Here is a 22,387-nt window from a genome sequence, read left to right as displayed (position 1 = left end):
TTGCTCCGCGGCATGTGGGATCATCCCAGACCAGAGCTTGAACCCGTGTCCCCTGCATTAGCAGGCAGACTCCCAACCACTGCGCCACCAGGGAAGCCCTGTCTGTTGTTTTTAAGTCACTCCGTCTGTGTTATTCTGTTATAGCAGCCCAAACTGACTAAGAAAATGTATACTAGTTTTCTATTGTTGCTGCAATAAATTATCACAAATTTAGTGACTTAAAACAACATAAATCTTGGAGGTCAGAAGTCTGATGGGTCACCCTGGGATAAAAATCAGGTTGTTGTCAGAGTTGCATCCTTTTCTGGAGGCTCTTGGGGAGAAGACATTTTCTTCTAGCTTTTAGGGGCTACCTGCATTTCTTGGCTCCCAGCCTCTTCCTCCATCTTCAGAGCTGGTCCTGGCCTGTAATCTTTCTCACATGGCACCTCTAACTCTGACTTTCTGCCTCAGTCATCCACATCTAGGGACCTTCATGATGACATCAGGCCCACCTGGAGAACCCGGGATCACCTCCCTGTGTCCAGGTCAGCTGACTAGCAACCTCAATTCCATCAGCAACCTTAATCCCTCTTTGCCATGTGACATACATATCACAAATCCCAGGGATTAGAATGTGGACATCTTTGGAAACCATTCTTATGCCCACCATGGGGGAATAGAGATCAAATAGGGGGCACCATTGTGGGAATGTTGACTGGGAGAGGCATGGGCTATGAGGAGTGGGGGGTGGAAATACTCTAAATCTTTACCTAGGTGGTGTTTATACAAATGTGTTAATTCTTTAAAATTCATCAAGATCAAGCTGTACATATAAAATTTATGCACTTTAAATATGACATACATCAATATAAAGCTTTCACAAAAGAGATCTGTGCCTTTGAAGCACTATGTTTGTCAATCACCAGTGTCCTGAAAAAAGATTGAATGTTTTGAAGTCCTCTGAACAAAACTGAAAATTTCTAGCTCTGAGTATTTATTAACGTAGAGCAAGAAAACCTCAGCTTTTGAAGCTTTTAGCAAATGTATATTATCTAAAAGAAAGCTAGTAAAAAAAAACAACAACAATGTTAACCCTAAAGAGGAATTGAGCAACTAAACAAATTAAAAGATGAGAGTTTATATGGTGCTCAAAATATAATTTTGAAGTTTTATGTCTCAGCTTTTGTGAAGGATTTTTGGTGGAACTTTTAATTGCATAAATATATATCTAGTACTGGAATGGGATGAAATCAGACCTGTAATTTTCAACATCGAAATTTGGTGAAACATTTAAAAGATTCCTAAATAAGGACAATTTATCAATATTTAATAAATTTTGTCTTTTAAAAATATTTATCAGAGAATAGTACTCTGAATGGAGGAAGAAAGTCTGAAACTATGGACATTCTCCCAGAGCTGAGGCAGGACTACAAATTGATGTTGGCCATAATTACTGAAACTATGAAGGTATTTGACCTGAAACAATTTCAAAATAAAATTAGAATAAAGAATATCCTCCTCTGCTAAGGAATTTGCTCTGAACTTACCAAGTATATCAACATCTGTAGGAAGAATATTTTCTCAGTTAAAAATGCTATGGTTATAGAGAAGGGTCAATTAAGAACATCAACGACTTCAAATTTATTTACCATAAAATGAAGCTTTGTATTATTGCAGTTAATTTTTTGAAAATATTACAAAAAATAATACCATAATAAAAATACATTGTACAGAAAAATATCAGTGACCTAATATTAAAAACAAATATCCTAAATAACCAATAAAATTTGTGAATAAGTACCAAAATAATAATTCTGCTAATGTTATTTTAATGTTCAGATTATCAATATGAAGATTAAGTTTTCCTTTAGTGTATATGTTATCATAATGTTTACACAATTTTTCATAGCTGCTTAATAGAATTATTTTAGAGGCCCATCAATGCAATAAAATCAACTCTCATTCAGTAAATAAGCATTTAAAAATTACTTAAATTAAGTTATATTTTTTCCTCTCTTGTGTTCCCAAAACTGTCCCATTTTGGATGGCAAATTTGATCAAACTACTTAGCCACATGAAGGAGGTTGTTGTTTGTCCCTAAGAACAAAAATAAACTAATGAAAGATTCCAAGTAAGGGACACCATGGTCGAACTAGCATTTTACAAATATCACTAAGCTACATTTGGAAAACAGATGGGGACTGCATTTTTTGAGGTGCAGACCTCGAGCTAAGAGCTGGGGGAATGCTATGAGCCATGTCCATTGTTGTAGGCTGGGTTTCCTAGACATGGCTTTGGGTAAAGGTCAGCACACAAGCAGTTTATTAGCAAGTGTTGCTGCAATCGTGACCTATAGCAGCGGTCCCCAGAAGTTTTGGCACCAGGGACGGGTTTCGTGGAAGACAATTTTTCCACAGACGGGGTGGGGGGGGGGGGCGGTGGTGAGCCATGGGGAGCAATGGGGAGCCGCAGATGAAGCTTCACTCGCTAGCCCACCGCTCACCTCCTGCTGTGCGGCCCGGTTCCTAGCAGGCCACGGACCAGTACGTTTCCAAGGCCCGGGGGTTGGGGACCCCTGACCTATGAGAAGAATTGGGCTGAGGGATAAACTGGGATGAATGTGGTCCCTGTGGAAACCCCAGCCCACCTGTAGGGAGGGAATCCTGCAACTGGGAATGCCCTTCATGTTTGCCTAAACTTGGAGCATCTCTAAGCCCTTGAATGCAGGTCACCACAAGAATGGGTGTGACTCTGGGCAAGGCAGCTCTCTCTGGTGAGGCACCATGGGAGGCTGCTCCCAGCAGCAAGTCCAGCACCTGAGATGGGAGGTCGTTCTGTCCAGAAGATGGCTCTGGGCCCTGCATCCCAACATCCACCAGGCTCATTCAGGGCTGCTGCCTACATGTGCACAGGCTGTGTGCCCATCATAGGACTCAGTCCTGGTGCTAGAGGAGATTGCTTTTCTGGTTCACACAAGGGCATCTCTTGTCAGCTAGTGGCAGCCCTATTTCCATTTAAGGAGGAGGGAGTAGAAGCAATTGATTGCACAGTCCTCCCGGTGTGGCTGTGCTTTCTAGCTCCCTGACCTGGGAGGACACCCAGACAGCAGCCTTCTAGGTGGGACCAACAGAACTTAGGGTCTGTGCATGCCCTGATGGCCTGGGAAAGAGCTCCAGGAGCTCAGTCAAGAATCTGGTTCCCCTCAAGGAGACAGGAAAGTCTTCAGTCTGCCTGTATCCCTGAGCTCTGCTTCCTCAGCTCTAGCATCTTCACAGAGATAGGGACAGGGGAGGTGAAATCGGGGAGCACATGTAGACACACAAGACATGCACCTCCCTAGTGGACATTCTCCCAGAGCCGAGGCAGGACTACAAATTGATGTTGGCCATAATTACTGGTCGATAATAGCTGGTTCTTCATCATTCACATGTCTGTCTCACAGTAAAGGTGTTTGGCTGGTTATAATTCAGAACAATCATTTTCTAATCACATTTGAAGCCAGTAATTTACCAAAATGCCATTTAACAAAATGCTGTGCACAAAAAGAGAGAGAGAGAAATGATAAATTAACCTCACAAAGGAAAAAAAAAAAAAAAACAAATTCCCCAAATAGCCCTTGCTGTAAAAGCTTTTTCTGCTTTCTGTGCTTCATCTGCTGATTCATTCTCCTTTCAAGGCCTGTTCTTTCTGTACATTTTGGTGCGAAAGGAAAAGAAAGTCCAATTTTCCAAAGCAAAGATGGTAATGTAGTAAATATTGTTTTCCAAAACTCAGCCCTATAAATCCCATTTATCGATCACAAGCAATCAAAAACGTTCACATTTTTAAAGAGTTCTGCTCCCAGCCCTAAAACTCTGTCTAGTTTTTAACCTATAGATCATTTTTTTTAGGCCCAAATCACCAATCATCATGAAGGGTGATTCTGGATCAGAATCTAAGGAAGAGTTCTATATCAAAGAGAGCAGTCAGGAAAGCATTTGGTAGACTGTAAACTATTTGAATATGAGGTCAGTCATCCCTCAGTATCCTCAGGGACTGGTTTCAGGACCAGCACAGTATCCCAAATCCACGGATGCTCAAATCCCTTATGGAAAATGGTGTAGTATTTGCATATAATCTACACATGTCCTCCTGCATACGTTAAATCATCTCTAGATCACTTGTAATACCCAGTACAATGAAAAGACTATGTAAATAGTTGCCAGCCTGCAGCAAGTTAAAGTTTTGCTTTTTGGAAATTTCTGGAATTTTTTTTCATATATTTTCGATCCAGTGTTGATTGAATCCATAGATGCAGAACACACTGTGTTGGTGTTACTCTCCTTATTGGCAGTAATAATGATGGTGAGACCACCATCAAAGTGGAAAGGCCGAGAGTAACGGTGAGAAAGTCTCTGAGTTGGATTCAGCACATTGCACACACACGACATTCCATAAATATTCAGTATGTCCACTTACCTGTATTGAAAGGACTTGAATAGAAAGACCCAGCTCTCGGGGTACCCTGACCAAGCCAGCAGAGAGGGAAGGACCCCAGGTATGTCGTCTTTCTGCCCGTGAGAGTGAATCCAGGAGGCTGTACAGTATCCAGGAGCTGGACCGGAAGTGGCTGAATTAAAGACAGAAGAATCCCCGTGGTCCCCGTGCACAAAATGAGGCCGACTCCTGCCGCCATGCCAGCCCCAGGTGCGGGCAGTGCTGACGCCCCAGGCAGGCATCCTTGGCTGCAGCCTCTGGGATGTGGCTTCTGAAAGAGGCAAATTAATGACTTACAGATCCAGAGTTGCAGGAACCCGCCAGTCATTGCCTGCATGAACTTGGGTGCCTAACCAGACTCTCCCAAGCCTCGAATGTGGAGCTTCCCTCACCCGTCTCCTGCTGTCACGGAGAGGACTAAAGGACAAAAGTGACCAAAGGCACCCTGCCAACTCTTAGCGATCAGGAGCTCTCAGTAACACTTAATGCCTGTCCCTTCTCTCTCCTTGCTTATAAGACCTAATGATGCAGCTTCTTTCCCCACCACAGACAGCTCCCATCTCCTTGGTTTATTGCTATCTCTAAATATGCTCTCAAAACACCCATGGTCCCCTCATAATCGGGCACGTCTTCCATGGGTTGCCCTCCTTATACAAGCTTGCGCTGGTCAAAAGGGATGTTCTTGGTCCAGTGAGAGTGCTGCTCTTTCCGAATCTGCTCGACCTCCACCACCAGTCAGCCGCTGCTGATGCACAACTCTTAGGGAAAGACTCAAGGGCTGTGACGTCTTACTCACAGGTTTACTTAAAATAAAGTCCAGTACAATTAAATTTCAAGATAACTACATAATTAGGATGCCCTTAGGAATGTGTTGTAATATACATGTTGTCTAAATCTCATTCAACTAAGTAAACCAGAGATTACCACTCTCACAGGGGCCCTGAGCTGTCACCCAGCTTGTTGCCTTTCCTTAGAGTGAAAAGACACAGAAGTGCTTCTTTGCGATGAGACTGGAATAGGGGCTGTGCATGCACCGTGATTCACTCTTATCCAGAACCTCAGGTCAATGTGCAGATTCATGGGGAGGAGTCCTGAGAAAGTCCAAAGGGTGTGATCATAAGAGGAGATGTTGATTATTTAAGCCATCCGGGCCTGGGCAACCCTGCCCACACTGCCAGAGGTCCTGAGGGAGCTGCCCACGCAGGGAGCCCAGGAAGTCAGGTGGCCCTTCCTATGCCTGCTGGGGCTCAGCTGATGGCAGCTTTCGGGAGGGAGCCATGGGTCCACATCAGCACGTGGAGGAGGAAGGAAGGGAGACCTTGCCCCAAGCCACCGGTCACTGCCTTTGATGCCGCATCCAGTCAGGGCTGCCCGAGGGCGTCCTGGGGCAGGCGAGACCTGACCATGGTGGTGCTCCAGCGTGGTGGGGGGCTTGAGGACACCACAAGGTGGTGGAAATAAGCATTTGCCCTATTTGTACAAAGCAGGCTGCAATGCCACCAACCCCCTTACATCTAGATGCAGAGACAAACGGGAGAGGCTAGACCACTAGTCACATCATACCCCCAAGATGCCATAAAAATATGCAGCGGGAAGAAAAAGTATCAGGTTTCCCATGCCCGGGGACCATTCCATGCCTCTGGGGCTGCTGTGTATGGGAAAGGATTATCTGTTCTCCCCATGCTTTTATAGAAACCTGCTACAAAGGAAGGTTGACAGAAGGTCTTGGCCAATGGAACACCCCGTGTCCGGAGGAGTAGGTGATTAGGTGATGGGATTAAGTGGAGCCAGATGGAATCTGAACCCTCAGGGGCACCACACTCACAAAAATGCCCATCGACAGATGAATGGATAAAGAAGATGTGGTACATATATACAATGGAATATTACTCAGCCATAAAAAGGAACAAAATTGGGTCATTTGTAGAGATGTGGATGGACCTAGAGACTGTCATAAAGAGTGAAATAAGTCAGAAAGATAAAAACAAATATCGTATATTAACGCATATATGTGGAATCTAGAAAAATGGTACAGATGAACCAGTTTGCAGGGCAGAAATAGAGACACAGATGTAAAGAACGTATGAACACCAACAGGGGAAAGTGGCAGGGGGCGGGTGGTGGTGGTGGGATGAACTGGGAGATTTTCATTGACATATATACACTAATATGTATAAAATAGATAACGAATAAGAACCTGCTGTATAAAAAATAAATAAAATTAAATTAAAAAAAAATGCCCATCCTTCCTTTTGTTTTGTTTTGTTGTTTTTTAGTTTTGTTTTGTTTTGTTGGTTTTTGTTTTGCTGTGTCCACAACAGCAGACAGACCCTACGATTACAAACTTTGAGAACGCCCTGGCCTCCGTCCACTGCACTGGATGCAAAGTCAAATATTCCTGCAGGTGCAGTATTCTCAGCAAGACAGGTGTGACTTATGGAAAGAAAAGGACTTCCTCTGATGCATAGAAACTTCCAGAATAGTGTGTGTGATTCCTGGAGCAAGGAGGTTTCTCAAAACATAAACAACAGTGTAGCATCACGCCCAGAGAAACAGTATGCATTCAATACCACACATACACGGCACTGTATTATTTAAGTTTGGAGGTTATCATTCTTTATCTTCCAAGGTTGCTAGAACTTATACAAAGAAAGCCTGTACTGTAAAGTGCTTTTTTAATGCACTGAGAAAGTGTGACGTTAAGAAGGGCATCTGAGCAGACCTACTAGAGAACGGACTTGAGGATACGGGGAGGGGCAAGGGTAAGCTGGGACAAAGTGAGAGAGTGGTATTGACATACATACACTACCAAACGTAAAATAGATAGCTAGTGAGAAGCAGCCGCAGAGCACAGGGAGATCAGCTCAGTGCTTTGCAACCACCTAGAGGGGTGGGATATGGAGGGTGGGAGGGAGGGAGATGCAAGAGGGAAGAGATATGGGGACATACGTATATGTATAACTGATTCACTGTGTTATAAAGCAGAAACTAACACACCATTGTAAAGCAATTATACTCCAATAAAGATGTTAAAAAAAAAAAAAAAAGAAGGGCATCTGAGGAGTCAGTGGACCAGGGTAATGAGGTCAGGGAACCATGGCGATATATGAATGGAACGTGCTTTCGCTTCTCATTTATTTCAGGGTTAGCCAGTGATGGGAAATTGTCTTACAGATCACAACCATAAAGCTTCCTAGAGGGGGACAGAGTCTACACTTTTCCTTTTCAGAATGTCTTCAGACAAGCCAACAGCATGCCTTTCTTTAGGGAAAATTGCATCTTAGAAAAAGCGCACATTTCAGGGACCACCGAACACATAGCCACTGGAGCTGCAGCTGTGAGTCACCCAGGTTCCTGGCGTGCATGGGCTCATTCCCCTCCTTGGGTCTGAGAGATGGAGCGGAGACGCTGATGCCAGCCATGCAAAAGGAGTCTTACGACTGCTGATGGGCCTGGTTAAATGCCAGGAAGAAGTTTGGCAGCATCTCGAATAGATCTGTGAGGAAAATCACTGCAGTACCTGAAAGAGTTGAGGTTGCCTGGATTAATAGCTTCTTGTGATGAAGCCCAAACATTCCTTTTGAAATCAACATCACTGATACCCACGAGAGCTGCTTGCTTGCCGCAAAGGCAAAGGAAGGCTTTCGTGCTTTATTTCTTAACAGGCTCAGCTCCCATCTTGTTTAAAGCACTTGCTGTCCGTACTTTGATGTTATTTCATAGTGAGTGTTCAAAAAACAAAACCAAGGTCTTTTAATTAGTGAATGATTACATAATTCCATGTACATATGACTACATATTTGACGTATCACAATTTTAATTTTAAAAAATGCAAGAACAGATCAGTCATTAGTAGTAGGAAGCTTCTTTTCAAAAATGGAACCGGTCACGAATATATTTTCTCTTTCTTTCTGATTTTAACAATAAATTTAGTTCTTATTGCACAACAGTACACATGCATTGGTATAAATTTTTTGCACTGGCAGGCAATAAAATGGAAGAAAATGAAGATGAGCTATACATATACTTAGAAGTGGTTACTGTGATAACATAATTTATATTTCTAATCTTTGTTCCATTCATTTTTTTCTTCTTTTTTTAAAATTTTCAAACATTAATTTCTATTTTGCCTACTGTTTGGTAAAATTTACTCCTTAATGTGAAACAAACATGTTTCTCATATCATTAAGCAGTCTAGTTAAAAAAAAAAATTAACTGAAACTATCAAGTTAAAATACATTCAGAATCAGCCTACAGAAGAACTACAAAAATGGTTTCTGGAGCAATGAGCAACATTGTGAGTGAATCAATATGAACACATGAAAAATATTTGATTAGGAAGCTCTCGGTGCTTCCATTCTAACTCAGACCAGGAGGCTTGAATCAGAGAACACTTGATACTTTGCAGAAACCCAGGTATACATACCCCTATTTTACATTCAAGTGATAACATTCAGCAATAAAACATTCAATAATAAATAGAGGAACAGTCCAATCAGAAGGGCAAATTTTTTAGACACTTCACAAAAGAAAATACACAAATAATTAGTAGGCACATTAAAAAGTTTTCATTATCATTATCAGTGAAATGCAAATGAAAACCACAAAGAGATACTACTCAACACCTCCTAGAACAGCTAAAATTAAGACTGACCATACAGATGCTTGAAAGGATTGCTCTAATGGGAACTCTCATACACTGTTGGTGGGAATGTAAAATGTAACAAACACTTTAGGTGAAGACCTGTCAGTGTTTTTCATAAAACTAAACATGCTTATTGTGGGAATTACCTGGTGGTCCAGTGGTTAAGATCTGGCACTTTCACTGCCATGGGCCCGGGTTCTATCCCTGGTTGGGGAACTAAGATCCCACAAGCCGAGTGGCATGGCCAGATAAATAAACACACTTACTATGTGACATGATGATTCCACTCCTAGGTGTTTATCCAAAATAAAATAAAACAAAATATCTATATTGTGTTTGAAAAGCTAAGTCAAACAGGTTTTCCACAGCAGAAGACACATTAGAGTGTAAGTTTCTTGAAGACACAAGGTTTATCATCTACACAACTAGGGATTCTCATCTGGTCCTTTGCCCCACCGATCCCAGAGCACAAAGTGAAATGTCTTGCATCTAGTGGCAATCCACTAGTAAAATATTACACATTTCAATGAATAAATGAATAGAAAGTATTTAGATGATGGAAAATTTTAATGACTCGGCTTCATTTATCAGCTCATTTCACAAACGATATGTGTGATGAGATGGGGGATAAATCAATGTTTCACACAGCAATAAACTTGGCAAGGAAACAGTGTCCTGCTTTCACTGTCCAACAGATAATTTTCAAGCAGCCAGGGAGGGCGTTGTGGGAATTCACCAGCTGGCGTAATTTGTTCTGGTGGCGAGTCCCAGTGATGGGCAGTCAACCAAGGCCAGCAGCCTGTGTCCGCCTCAAACGTGGTTTGGTACCATTTAGACATACTCTTCTAGGCCAATGCTAGGAGGATTGATTTGGTCAATACAAGCGCATTCTCAATTGCACCTCTGGTTTTCCAAAAGGCCTGAAAGTTGAAAATTGACATGTATCCTGATCACAAAAGTCTTAGATGCTAAGATTAAGGATTGTGTCCTCTGTTCCAGGGGAATGAGGTTTACTGGCTCTCACTCCCTGAACAAGCTGGGACCTTCTAGAAAAGATGCTGCTATTATAATCCCTAGACTAGAGAAATTTGGGGAAGTAGGATTTTTTTTAATCAACAAAATTGCTTTATTCCATCTAGATTAAATTCGTCCTAGAATTAATAACTTAAAATGATGAGAGAAAATGTAATCTTTAAAGCAAAAAGCAACTTTTCTAGTGCAGAGATTCCTTGAAAGAGCGGTCGTTTCCCTACCTAACGTATTATTAGCAAACACTTCAGCACCCTAATTATTTTCACGGTGACTCCTGGAGCACAAGTGAAAATGTCACTGTTAACGTCTTTCTGCAAGAATCTGGTACTGAAGACAGTCTAACTGGCTATTACAGTCCTGAAATAAGATGTAAATTCTACAAGTAGTTATAATCTTCAAAGTCTGTGCAAACACATTTTAAGCGAAGTGCTCACAATCAGAAGGTCCGGTTGCCCAGCGAGGCCACAGTGCAGCCTCAGACATCCACGCCCGACACCCACAAAGCCGGGAGGTGAAACAGCCTGGAACAGCTGTGTCTCAGGACACAAATGGCTCACACTCCTTCCTCTGAGCTGACAGGGCAAGTGGGCCTGTGTGCTTATTTGTTCCCAGGCCCCGAGTCTTTGAGTTTCAAATTATTCTTTGAGTTTCAAATCTCTCTTTTGAATTGTTCTTTGAGTTTCAAATCTGTGTTTTGACTGCGATGGAGCTCACTCTAAAACCTACCTGGGAACAACGGCTGAGACAGAGGGAAGCCTGGACCTGCGTGATGGGTGACCCGCGGCTTTCCTGGTGATGGCGGTGGGCAGCCATTGGAAGATTTGAGGCTGCTGGTCAGTGGTCTGCCCACAGCTCAGAGACAGTGCCATGGTTACCCTCCGTGGGCCCTCACGTCAGCTCTGCAGACTCCCTGTCCTGCCTGAGTCCCACCCAGAACCCCAGCTCCCACCTAACCTGTCCCAGGTGAGTGGTGGACTCCATTCTGGGACAAGAAGAAGCAGGGGAAATGAGGTCTTATGTTGAACTAGTCTGGGTTATACAGGGCAGTGGTGTGTAGGGTCCACAGAAGGGAAGAGGGAACATCCAGACAAGAAGATGTGAACTAGACAAGTGTCCCAGGGGAGCTAATGGGCCAAAGGACATGCTAATCACATGACTATACACAGATGACTGCACACTCCCATCCAACCAGCAGGCAAAGGGCCCGATGGGACAGGGTTAGCACTGCAAGTCACGTCCTTGTGCCTTCTCCAGGGTGGAGCTAAGGCACCTGGGGGACAGCCCCAGTCCTGTACGGCCAGCCCCCCTGGAACCTGAGCTGTGGGAACAGAATGCCCTCAACCTCTTCCCCTCCCCACGGCAGCACTGCTCCCAGATGAAACGTGCCACATCTCCCACCTGCCTCACCCTGCTTTGGGATGGCTCCTGTAAAATGTAACCGACAGACCCGCGAGAAAGTGGTTTCCGCTGGTAGACGGCATCATTCTGCCACCTGCTGCAGCCAAAACTCCATGGTGCATCACTGGTGGTCGCCATTCTCTCACACCCACCTACGTTCTGTATAACCCGAATCCTCTCACTTAGCATCTCTGCCAGAGCCGCCCTCTGTCCCAGGCTCTGTAGCCACCGCCCGAGTTACCACCAGCTCCCTAACTGGCCTTTTGGCTTCACCCTGGCTCCTTCAGCCCATCGCCACATAGCAGCCGAGGGATCGTCCAGAGCAAGCATCAGGCTGTGTGTCCCACCCTCCACTGACTTCCCAGCCAGCTCAGAACCAAATTCAAATGCACAGGCCCTCCCTCGGTCTCCATGTCCCTCAGGAAGTGCCTGTCTGTCCCGCTCATCCCCACACCCCAGCCTCACTGATCCCTCCACTTCCCCGGAGCTGCGAGATCCTTCCTACCACAGAGGAAAGGTGTCTCTGAGTAGGGACCAGTTAAGCTAAATCTTTAGAAGGACAAAGGGTTGGACAGGGAGAAAGTATAGGGAAAAACACAGACTCCCAAGCCTGCACACGAGCCGGCATGGGGGATGAATTGCATGCAGTTTGGGTAAGACTTGAGAGGTCATGTACGTAAGGCATTTTTTTGGCGTGTAATTTGGCAATATCCGTCCACATTTTAACTGCATTTAAAATTTGCTTGCATGCAGCACTTCCTTTTCTCACAGACATAAAAATAGCCTCACATATGCGAACTAAGCTACTCAAAATCAGGTAAATCTTTCCCTTTCCTGAGGGAAAGGAGGATATGGAACCCCAGGTTGTTGTTGCTGTTTTTTCTTTTCTTTTTGTATCCTCTAGGCTATAAGTTACAACGTTCCATTTTGGATTTTTTCCCTACTCTGCAGGCAGTCACTGGTAGAGATCTTTCCTGGAACAGTAATAGGAATATAATGTACAACAAAGCTGACATGCCACATGCTGGGCTGTATTGCAGGTGCAGTCATAACTTTTAATCAAAAAAGTTTATTTTGGTAAAATAATACCTTTCCAGCTGTCCTACCAGATACCAGTGAGAAATGCCCTCTGTGGACAGAATGGTGGTGGGAAGCCACGCCCTTAGGGCTGAAGCACAGAGCAACCACATAGTGTAGTAGTGAGACTGACGTTCTCCCAGTAAGACCTGCTCTGTAGGACTGCAGCAGACTAGATTTTTATTTGTGCTTTCGTTTTCCTGCAGATCACTCTTGAGTTTGCTTCTCAAGTCTGGAAGCAGCAGGCCTGTCACTTTGGCAGAACCTTTCGCAGGGTCCTTGCACTCTTTGTTCCTTCTGCGTGGCAGGCTCGCTCTCCTGGGGCTGCCTGGGGCTGCATCACCCTCAGCACCGGGGTCTCCTCTGAAGGGCCTCCCCGACCAGCTAAATCAGCATCCCCAAGTCACTGTCTACCACTTCACGATAGCCTCTCCACACAGTCCGGAGCTCTGGGAGTGAGTGTGTGTGTGTGTGTGTGTGTCCATGATAATCATGGCTCAGCTCACCTGACCACACTCACAGGTGTGCAGAGCCCTGGGCACACTGCCAGCCTCACAGCGAGCGCTTACTTGACAAATGTAAATCTTTCCTTTTCTTCATAGAAAATTAGGAGACAAGCAGGGAAAGGCGACTCTGGAGAAGAGTGTAATTTTAAATGCATGTAAGGTAATTAATTTTAAATGTTAATCCTAAGGCAGCTACATCCTGGGGGGCGGGGACTAGAACATTCCATGCTTGCTCAGAAACGGGATAGATCTTTATGGACTGAAGTGAGCAGCACCTTTGAGGAAGTAGTGGAGTCTGGTTGGACTTGAAAAGTGGGTAAAACTTGGATTAATGCAGGGAATGTGGGGAAGCTACTAAATGGGTGAGAATAGCCAGGACAGTGAAACTAGCATGACTTGGGGCTCCGTCTGCGCGGAGCGCTGTGCCCAACGCACGTTTCTCCATCCAATCCTCAGCCGGCGCTTCCTTCTGCAGGAGGGATGCTGTCCTCAGATGGAAAACGAGTCTCACAAGGACTATAAACCATCCCATTTTACCCAGATGTGGTTTTAAACTCCCGTTTGTCAGGCACCGAAACCAATGTCCTGGTGGAGGATTCTGAGACATTCTGAAGGTGTCTTAGAAATAATGGTAGGAAATAAGCTGGTTTAAAATAAAATCAAAGGGGCCCTGGGGTATTTGAATGCCAGACCAAGGGATTTAGACTTTAACTGGTGTGGAGAACAGGGAGCTGGGAGTGATGAGCAGGATTTATATAGTCAACTTGTTTTAGAGAAATAAATATTCATCAGTAGGCAGGGTATATTGATAATATAGAAATGTTAGTTACAAGACTTGTAAATCTGGGTTCAAAAAGATGTGTTTTCCTAACTTTAGAACACCCAGTGGTGTATATTAAATATCAAAATCATACTATTAAAATTTTGACTAAATTTTATTAGCTCAGATGTATCAATTAATCCAATATTATTCTTTAGGTAGATGAAAAGTTGATTTTATTTCTATTAAAGGAATTGCTAAAAATTATCTTTTATAAGAAAATTAGAAAAGTCATTTAACAAATATAGTCAATCAAATCATCATCTGTAAGGATACACCAGAGTCCTAGGTAATGTAGCTTTATTACCACTTAGACCCTTGACTGTGTTTTTGAAATTTCATTTTCCACTAAAAGAAACCAAGATTTCCTGAGATTACAGATTCCAGATCTGGGACAGAAAATGCACAAGATGATTCTGGAATACCTTGTTATTTTAGAAAGCAAAAACCTTCTAGAATCAAAGACTGACAAGGTCACATCAAAAGACTCAGAAGCCACCTTGAGAGTCTTCCATTGGCCAAAATCAGAACAACTTGATCTTCATTGAGGGTCAGGTTTGTAAGGGACTGAACTCTTTATAAATCCTTTATATTAAAAACCTGACTTGATCACTTTCAGAGCCTGGAAGGAAATGATTCATTATCTAATAACCTGGTAAGTAAAAGGGGAAATGTGAGCATATATCTTTCCTTTCCTATGTAAACAATACCATGTAGAAACATCTATTTATAGAAGTATTCCAGCTAATAAATGAACAAAAAAATGATGGAAATAGAATAACACCATATTGCAACCCCAATGGATTATAGATTGAAGCCTTGAGCATTGCCTCAGCTGACAGGACAAAAAGAGAGAACCCAGACCTAACGTGTCTGCTGTTGACAGACCATGTCACCCACGTCCTGTGCTCTTGCCAGATGGATCCCATTAGTCTCCTATGGTTGTATAACAAAGTGCCACAAACTTAGTGACTTAACCAACACAGTTTATTTCCTTACAGTTCTTGAGGTCAGAAGTCTTATGGGGCTAAAACCAAAGTGGCAGCAGATCTCTGTTTCTTTCTGGAGCCTCTAGAAGAAAATCTGTTTATTTCTGTTTTCCAGCTTCTAGAGGCTTCCACGTCCCTTATCTTGTGGCCCCATTACTCTGACCTCTGCTTTCGTCATCACAGCTCTTTCTCTGACTGGCTGTCCTGCTTCCCTCTTATAAGCACTCTTGTGATTACGTTGGGTTCGCCTGAATAATTCAGCATACTCTCTCGATCTCAAAATCCCTATTTGAAGCAAATTTGCAAAGTCCCTTCTGTCATGTAAGGTAACATATTCACAGCTTCCAAGGAGTTTGACATGGACATCTTCAGGGAGGGGTCATTATTCCTCCTGCTGCCAGGATAGAATCTGAGTCTCAGCAGGTCTCCAAATTCAGTTGCCTATTTGCAGGGAACACGAAGGACAGAAGATAATGTTAACCTGCAAGACAACAATGCAATTCTCAAATTCCAGACTGTGAATTTCTGTTTTCAAAGAGACAACCGGCAAGAAAATGAACGGGATGGTGGGGAAAACTGAGACTAAAATAAATATAAAATACGTATAAAAATCCTCAGTGTCTAGATATGCACACAGGTGATAAACTACCAAGAAATGCAAGGACCTGGTTACCATAAAAGTCAAGGAAATAATTACCTCTGAAAGGATGGAAAGCTGGTGATTGGGACTGGGGAGCTCCAGGTGAGCATGTCAAGCTCTATTGATTGGGTGGTGTCTGCTGGCTGTTTGCTTTATAATAATTTGTTATGATGATTTTTAAAAAGACAAACAGAGAAATGTTCGAAGTATAGTGCACTTTGTTTATTGCCGTTTAAGATCACATTTTATTTTTCATCAGCCTTATCACACTGGAGACTCATAAAATTTGCTATTGACCAAAAGCCAGAGGCTTTGTCTCAGTACTTACCTCCTGCCATCTATGGAGATAACTCTACATTCTCATGTGCAAAGGAGCCACTACTTTCCTCACTCTGAGAACATTACCTGAGGGAACATGGTACTTGATATGTACAGATGCCTTGCAAAGAAAAGAGAGTGTTTTCTTGTTGTTTTTTCTGCAGAAGAAACAGAATCTACCTTTCTCCTTGAAACCATTATTAATCAGAAATGGAGCAATTAAAAAAAGATGAAAAGAAAAGAACAGCTATCAAAAATTCATGTCTCATTTTTTTCAGAGGCTGTGTTTATGATGTTGCACTGATGGAAAAAAAATATCATGAAAGGGATGGAAACCACCAACACCTAAGACCAAAACTAACAGACGAAAATACTTGATTAAAATTATTATGCTACACATAAGCAGAAGACTCAGAATGTGTTGAAGAGCTAAGCTTTGTTTCTGGCATTTATCAATAATGTAGACTGACATCCAGGGCCTCCACTTCGAGATGGCTAAGCACACAAATCTACCTCTGCCTCTACCAAAACCCTATCGAATTAAGGAAGGAATTCCAAAATAAGAACAAATGCATATTGGTCATGGAAAATAAAATGATTTCATGGGAAGATCAGAACATTGAGGAATTTCTGGAAGTTGTGATCAACTGTGATGAGATTGACAAGGAAAACCAACAGAGCTAAAGACCCCCTATGCAATGTAAGCATAAAGCAAGATGATTTAAAAAATTAGAGTTTTCCAAGAAGTATTCCAGAATAACCACATGATCTGAGGCATCAAGAGTAAGGAAAATGCGGAACCTTGGGGCCACCCATGGAGTAATTAATACAAGACTTGTAGAATAGCTGTGTCACTTCTAGCTTTTGAACTACTGTGCCCTAGTTTGCCCCAAGTTAACATTAGAAGAACTATTTCCTGTATGTAGGGAAGATCTGCCGTGGGAGACCCAAGGATGAAACAGGCAAAGATGAGACGTGGGACATTGTCTCAGTGTATTCCAGCAGCGAACAAGGGCTCCTGATAGCCAAAAGGCAAGCTTCCCAGGCACCCAGAAGAAAAACCTGCTCATACAGGCTGGTGTGATGACAGTCTCCTATCACAGCACGGGGATCAGTCATTTTCGCCCACTTCACAGAGACACCAGCATTGGTAAATCCTAGAAGAGGTGTATTGGACATGGGCTGTCATCCACAGAACCTGAAGGAATGAGCTCTCCCAGCTCTGCCTTTCCAACTGCAGATCTGGGAAGTTAACCTAATCTCCCTAAGTCTGCAGAACTATAAAATGAGCTCATCTACCTATGCCCAGCAAGATTACCAAGAAGAAAGCAGACAGCACATAGAATGTGACTAGCACATAGAATGCTCTCGAAGCAGAGCTGGTAATCAGCTTTATTTGCTGCGCTTAATGTCATACACCAGATCACATCCCATTCACAGCCCTGAGCAAGACAGCGGGGCTCCACCACATGGACCCTCTTCCTGCTGCAGCAGATTTGACCGATCAGCTGCCAATCATATTGTCTCTTGAGGATTTGATCTAAGAGACACAGAGACTGAGAGTCTTAGAATTTGAATTTTATTTGCAAAGAATCATAACAAACATCCCTGATGGCAAATTACAGGATTTGATGAACTCAATACAATTAAAATAATCTCCCTTTGCTTGAGATAGTTTAAATGGGTTTCTGTTTCTTACAACCAACCAGCCCCAGGTTTAGCTAACACTCAAAGATGTCAGTTTTCTCCCTGTCCCCATTTAATATGACAGCCTCAGGGGGACGGAGGTGACGGTCATCTTTCCAAGGTCTTTCTTACAGTGAGTCAGGAATGGATCTGGGCATGGGACAAAACTCTCCTCACCTATAAACCAGACCTGTTGATATATCTCATGTTTATCTCCTATGTGTATAGAATGAGAAATTCCATTCAAGAGGCTATTAATTATTTTACTCAGCATGAGTATTGAGTAATTATATCATCTTTTAAGAATAAATGAATATAGGGAATTTTAAAACTGACCTTGTATTAATTGTGCCTTTAAGTATTCAGCAGTACATAGTGAAAACTCATCCATTTCTTAATCTCAAATTTTTAATTTTTCTTAATTTCCCATGAATCAAAATATTGGTTCATACTCAGCATTTTGGAAAACTCCATTAAATGAACAATGAATAGCAACAATGCCAATAAAAACAAGTAACAACAATAAAACCTAACATTACTGAGAGTTTATTGTGTGACATTTTATAGAATTGGCACAGAGATTAACTAATTTGCCCAATTCACACAATCAGTAGTAGTGTAATTAGAATGTGAATGCACACAACGCGGATTTAGTAGGCACTATGGTGCCTCACCCAGGTCCCCCTCATCAGTCTGGTACCAACCTACCAGCTGCTGTGAGTTTTGCTGCTGGTGGGATGTCCCCCAGCCCCATGGTCCACAGTCAATGGCTTACTGATACAGGGCACAAGACATTCCCCTGCCTCAAAGGGGTGGAAACTTGATGGTGTTATTTAGGTTCCAATGCCCCGCCCCCTAACCTGGATCTTTCCCTGAAACCACACCCTGCTCAGTTTCTCCTTCCCTGTTCTGAATCCCTTACTCTTTTATAGATTTCCCCCCTGAGGATCAGTCATTCAACGTTTTCAGCTGCGGCCATCAGTGTCCGTGGTGGGTGCAATTTCTCCAGCAACCTGACTCTGGTATGTTTCCTGGAGACTTGTGACCACAGAATCGTAGGCGGAGAGAAGCTATCGGAGGCAGTGGATTTGAGTAGTGCATAGGGTAGACTGTCATAGGCAATGTGGTGTCCCACCAGACCCCCTACCAGGCTGAGCTCCCATCCCCCAGCTGCTGTATGTGTCCGCCGATAGTTCACAGCTACCCCCTGCACTGAGGAAGTATCCTCTGCTGACTGGAGCTGCTCCATCTGGGAAGCTACACAAGCCCCTCCTGGGTGCAGCCCTTAACTAATGCATGATTGATATGAGGGAACAGGATCTGGCACCCTTGCCTCAAGGGGGTACAAGTCAGCAGCTGATTTACGCTCCAGAATGCACCCCTCACCCCAAGGTCAGACCAAAGCTAGACTTTGCCTGGGACCACAGGCTTGGTGGGCTCTCTCTCCTTCTTATCTTGCTTAACCTCCTTCCTTCCAGATGATGTTCCTGCAGACCACTCCCTCAATAAATCATGAGCACCCAAATCCCTGTTTTGAACTCTGCTTTTAAGGAACCCAACCTAAGCCATTGGGTGTGAAGCTAGTCCATGTTTAGTAATCATCACTCCCATAAAAGGAAAAACACTACTTTTGATTTTGCAGTTGGTTTTTACAACTTATCTCAAAGTTTTACTGATTCTAATACTCCGTAGTCTAAGACTCACAAGAGAAAAAGACAGAATGATGTTCTAAACAACTGAGATAGCAAAATTAAAGTCACCAGCATGACATACTTACTTCATAAAAATATCAATACCTGCCTACACATAGCACTGAATCATCAATAAATGGCTTTCTAATTACCCAAGAGTCCAAATGGATTGTTTTAATTCTTTCCTGTTGTCACTTGCTAAAATTCTATCCTATTTGAGGTGTTGGATCTACTTTGGTCCATCGTCTCCAAAAAGTAAGTGACTCTTATTTCCAACTGACAGGATTATTTTCCTCATGGTCTCCAGAAACTTGTCATCAAAACCTGAAAAGAAACATTTTTAATTATATTTTTTAAAATATTTTCTCTCTTGTCAACCATAATGGTAACAACTTGTCAGCTATGTAATTTTGTTCATGGTTTAGAAACATGGAAATCTTTGCAGAAAGTCTCCCAGACAGCCAGGACACGGATGTATTTGTATATGTGTATATCTGTTTTCAAATTACCCAAATCAAAGACCAGAGGGTTGTGTTGGGGTCCCTAGATCATTATGAGTGAAATAGAAAAAATGACAACAGAGAGATTTGATTTAAGAGAAAGGCTGTTAGAAAAGACTCTGCAGCCTGAAATCTCCAAGCCCCACACCAACTCCTTCACATTTCCTTCAAGTGCCTTTTTTTTTTAATTAATTAATTAATTTATTTATTTATTTATTTATTGGCTGTGTTGGGTCTTCGTTTCTGTGCGAGGGCTTTCTCTAGTTGCGGCAAGCGGGGGCCACTCTTCATCGCGGTGCGCGGCCCTCTCACTATCGTGGCCTCTCCTGTTGCGGGGCACAGGCTCCAGACGCGCAGGCTCAGTAATTGTGGCTCACGGGCCTAGTTGCTCCGCGGCATGTGGGATCTTCCCAAACCAGGGCTCGAACCCGTGTCCCCTGCATTGGCAGGCAGATTCTCAACCACTGCGCCACCAGGGAAGCCCCCCAAGTGCCTTTTTTAAAATTTTACTATATTGTGGTAAGAACACTTGATAAGAGATCCACCCTCTTAAATGTTAAAAGTGTGAAATACTTTATTGTTGACTATAGGTACAGTGTTGTACATGGGTCTCTAGAGCTCACTGATCCTGCTTAACTGAAACTTTATGCCCCTTGGTTAGTAATTCCCCATTCCCCCCTCCCCCAGCCCTTGGCAACCACCATTCTACTCTGATTCTATAAATTTGACTATTTTAGATGCCCCATTTAAGTGGAATCATACAGTATTCATCTTTCTGTAACTGGTTAATTTCATTTAGCATAATGTCCTCAAGATTCATCCATGTTTTCTCATGTTGAAGCATTTCCTTCCTGTTTAAGGCTGGAATTAGTATTCCATTGTATGTATAGACCACATTTTCTTTACCCACTTATCTGTGGATAAACATTGCGGTTGTTTTCACATCTCAGCTTCTGTGAATAATGCTGTAATGAACGTGAGAGTGCTAATATCTCTTTGAGATCCTGATTTCAATTCTTTTGGAAAAATACCCAGAAGTAGAATTGCTGGATCATATGGTATTTCTATTTTTAATTTTCTGAGGAACCTCTGTACTGTTTTCCACAGTGGCTGCACCTATTTACCTTCCCACCAACAGTGCACAAGGGTTCTGGTTTCAGGGACAATACCTCAGTACCAGGAGATGGAGTAAGGATTGTGCAGCAGGGTAGGGACACAGACCTAAAACCTCTGACCTTAGTCTAGACTTTTCCTGAGGTCAGCATTCAAAGGTAGGGGACAAGGCTAGGAGTTCATCACACACAGAATATACACTCTGCATCCAAAATAGATTCATTTCTCCATCCAAGGGCTGGCAGTGTCATAAAATCAGTCACCCCATGAAGGCTACAGTGCCTTTCCTCTATCCAAGGCTGGGAAGGAGGAAACCATGTGGCAGTGATGTACCTGGTGGAAATCACCACTGAGCTACTTTCAGTCATTTTTAGATCCCAAGGACAACTGCCAATATGACCAAGGATTCACGAGCAGCTTAATGACTGTTCTATTACAAAAGAAAAAAGAAAGTTAACCCAAATATATGGGCGCTTTTAGTATTTCTCTGTCTTTTTTAAATATTAGAACATTTTAAATATACAAAAAGTAGAAAAAAAGATAGCAAACACCAGTTTAACATTATTCTGTCAAGAAATATTGACTAGTTACCATAATTATTTAAGATTTTTTTAAAAAATCAATATATTTAATACCAGCTTTTATAACTGCTTTTTGATCCCAATTGTAAAAGTCACTACTATTCTGAAAATTATATTTATCATTCATGATATTTAAATTTTTTATTTTATATTTTCATGTGCATAGATGATAGAGTGGCCTTGTGTGTCATTAAATTTACGTGAATAGCAAATTATTCTAAATGTGTTCTTCTGCAATGTGTTTCTCCATTCCAATAGAACAGAAAAACAATTTTTTCCTTTTTCTTAAAAATTTGTCCCACCCTCTACCTCCCACTTCTGGCAACCATCAATCTGTTCTCTGGATCTATGAGTTTGTTTTGGGAGGGTCTCCTTTTGTTTTTTGTTTCTGATTCCATATATAAGTGAGATTATACAGTGTTTGTCTTTCTCTGTCTGACTTATTTCACTTCGCATAATACCCTTAAGCTCCACCCATGTTGCTACAAATGGCAGGGGTTTCTCTTTTTTTATGGCTGAATGATACTCAATTGTGTGTGTGTGTGTGTGTGTGTGTGTGTATACATCACACACCTTCTTTATCCATTGGTGGATATTTAGGTTGTTCTATATCTTGGCTATTGTAAATAATGCTGCAGTGAATATGGGAGCGTAGATAATCTTTTTGAGTTAGTGATTTTGTTTCCTTTGAATAAATAGAATAAATTGCCAGAAATGGAATTGCTGGATCATATCTTGGTTCTATTTTTAATTTTTTGAGGAAACTTCATACTGTTTTCCAAAAGCAATGCTTTCTCATCCTATTTTTTTAGATAAATCCACATTGATATTTGTGGATATAATGTATTCATCTTACCTGCTCCATAAAAATTCCATCACAAGAATGTATCTCAATATCTTTAGCAAATCCCTAATTGATAGAAATTTAGATTG

This window comes from Balaenoptera acutorostrata, chromosome 2 (assembly GCF_949987535.1).
Source record: "Balaenoptera acutorostrata chromosome 2, mBalAcu1.1, whole genome shotgun sequence".
NCBI classification, from domain to species: domain Eukaryota; kingdom Metazoa; phylum Chordata; class Mammalia; order Artiodactyla; family Balaenopteridae; genus Balaenoptera; species Balaenoptera acutorostrata.
Note: the sequence above shows the minus strand (reverse complement) of the source record.